Genomic DNA, 2,860 nt, shown 5'->3' on the forward strand with positions numbered 1-2,860 from the left:
TCCCAAAAACCCAACGAGGTAGAAAAAAATGACATAGGAAGACACCCAACATCTCTCTCTTGCTTCCCCCTGAAGGCACACATACATATTCTTCTACCAGCACAGAAGATGCATCACCCATGAGCACATGCGTGCACACACACACACACACACACACACACACACAATCACTTGGGAATATTTGGCATGAGTAGCAGACAGTCAACATTTTTAGGTGGCAGCATCTCTGGGCGCTCTTCTTGTAGTTTAACCTCCTACATAGGTAGACAGTTGACAGGGTTCATGCTGTCAGGGTACCTTCTAGCTAGGATATAAATGGCTTGGCTTCAGCCAATCAGGACAAAGAGATTCACCTAGCTTGGAGTGCTGGGATAAAAGGCATGTGCCATTATCCAACTAATTTTAATTTTTAAATGCAAAGGCATTTGGTTTTATGGAATTAGCATAATAGGTATAACAGCAAATGCAATGCTGGTTGAGAATCTTTAGCGAAAAAAATCTCTGCTCTCTAAAACCCAATGTGATGTCGCAAGCAGAAAGTGACACTGCTGACCTCCTGTGACAGGTCACACTAAAAACACAAGCATGAAATATTGCCTTAAGTTGTCCAAAAGGCATGTAAATGAGCTGTACAAAACTTAAATGATCCCCGCCATCAGAGCCAGCCCTGCCTGCAATTTCCTGAACTAAGTGCTACTGCCCCACCGAGAGCAACTGATTCTAAGGCCTGACTCTAGCAATGGCCTTCGCAGATTTGTGCGAAGTACTCATCAGTGACAACCTGGACCCCTGCTGCCAGAAGATCCTGCAAGATGGAGGGCTGCAGGTGGTGGAGAAGCAGAACTTGAGCAAGGAGGAGCTGATAGCTAAACTCCGGGACTGTGAAGGCCTTATCATTCAGTTAGCGACTAAGGTCACTGCTGATGTCATCAACGCAGCAGAGAAGCTCCAGGTGGTGGGCAGGGCTGATACAGGTGTGGATAATGTGGATCTGGAGGCTGCCACGAGGAAGGGCGTCTTAGTTATGAGCACCCCCAACGGAAACAGCCTCGGTGCTGCAGAGCTCACCTGTACAATGATCATGTGCCTAGTCAGGCAGATTCCCCAGGCGATGGCTTCGATGAAAGATGGCAAATGGGACAGGAAGAAGTTCATGGGAACAGAACTGAACAGGAAGATACTGGGAACTCTTGGCCTAGGCAGAATCGGAAGAGAGGTGGCCACCCAAATGCAGTCCCGACTGTAGGCTATGACCCCATCATTTCTCCTGAAATCGTAGACTCCTTTGGTGTTCAGCAGCTGCTGCTGGAGGAGATCTGGCCTCTCTGTGACTTCATAACTGTCCATCTCCCACTCCTGCCTTCCACCACAGGCTTGCTGAATGATAGCACCTTGGCTCAGTGCAAGAAAGGCATGCAAGTGGTGAACTGTGCTGGAGGAGGCATTGTAGATGAAGGTGCCCTGCTGTGTGCCCTGCAGTCTGGTCAGTGTGCTGGGGCTTCACTGGATGTGTTTACAGAAGAGCCACCATGGGACCTGGCCTTAGTGGACCACGAGAACATCATCAGCTGTCCCCACCTGGGTGCCAGCACCAAGGAAGCCCAGAGCCGCTTTGGGGAGGAAATTGCAGTCCAGTTTGTGGACATGGTGAAGGGGAAATCTCTAACAGGGGTTGTGAACACCCAGACCCTCACCAGTGCCTTCTCTCCACACACCAAGCCTTGGATTGGTCTGGCAGAAGCACTGGGCACGCTGAGGCATGCCTGGGCCGGCTCCCCTAAAGGGACCATCCAGGTAGTTACACAAGGAACATCTCTGAAGAATGCTGGGACCTGCCTGAGCCCTGTAGTCATTGTCAGTCTTCTGTGAGAAGCATCCAAGCAGGCAGACGTGAACTTGGTGAACACTAAGCTACTGGTGAAAGAGGCTGGCCTCAACGTCACCACCTCCTACAACCCTGGGGTCCCAGGGGAGCAGGGCAGCAGGGAATGCCTCCAGACTGTAACCCTGGCAGGTGCCCCCTACCAAGCTGTGGGCTTGGTCCAGGGTACCACACCAATGCTGCAGGTGCTCAATGGAGCTGTCTTCAGACCAGAGGTGCCACTTCACAGGGGCCAACCCCTGCTCATGTTCCAGGCTCAGCCCTCCAACCCTGTAATGCTGCCCACTATGATCGGTCTCCTGGCAGGAGGCAGGTGTACAGCTGCTGTCCTACCAAACCTCCAAGGTGTCTGACGGAGAGCCCTGGCACGTCATGGGCCGATCCTCTCTGCTGCCCAGCCTGGAAGCATGGAGGCAGCCTGTATCTTAGACTTTCCAGTTCTGCTTCTGACCCTGGGGCTCAGCGGTCACAGTGCCTCAGGCTCTTCTGAAGAAACCCTCTCACTGTGACCTATAGGGAGAGGGGATTACAGAACCAGGTCATCTGCCTGAACTAATATCTATTAAAGAATCCTAACTCCAAAAACAAAAACAAAACAAAACAAATCAAAACAAAAAAACTTAAATGAACTTTGTGTTTAGACTTGAATCCCAACCCCCAAGTTATCTCATTGTATATCTGTAAATACCCCCAAATCTGAAATTCAAATGATTCCCTGTCTCAAGCATGTTTGGTCTGGGATACTCAAGGTGTGTAGGATACGGAAAAAAAAAAAAAATCAGAAAGGAGTCTAGGAGGCTCAGGAAGCTTAGAAAGCTACAGGGTTTCCTGGGCCTTCCCCTGGGGTTATTTAAGCAGTCAACAATTGTGGGGACAGAGAAGCCTCTTTGGTAAGGCTGCCTGGAGGAAGCTTTCATGAGTCATCACTTATACAGGGGCGGGGCCGTGATGAAACCACAGCCGCCTCTGACTCATTCC

General features: G+C 50.4%; 1 pseudogene; it reads left to right on the forward strand.

Annotated features, from left to right (window-relative positions):
• The first annotated feature begins 739 nt into the window (after positions 1 to 739).
• Positions 740 to 2,332, forward strand: LOC110334083 (annotated as a pseudogene).
• The last annotated feature ends 528 nt before the right edge of the window (positions 2,333 to 2,860 follow it).

This window comes from Mus pahari, chromosome 16, assembly GCF_900095145.1.
Source record: "Mus pahari chromosome 16, PAHARI_EIJ_v1.1, whole genome shotgun sequence".
Taxonomy (NCBI): domain Eukaryota; kingdom Metazoa; phylum Chordata; class Mammalia; order Rodentia; family Muridae; genus Mus; species Mus pahari.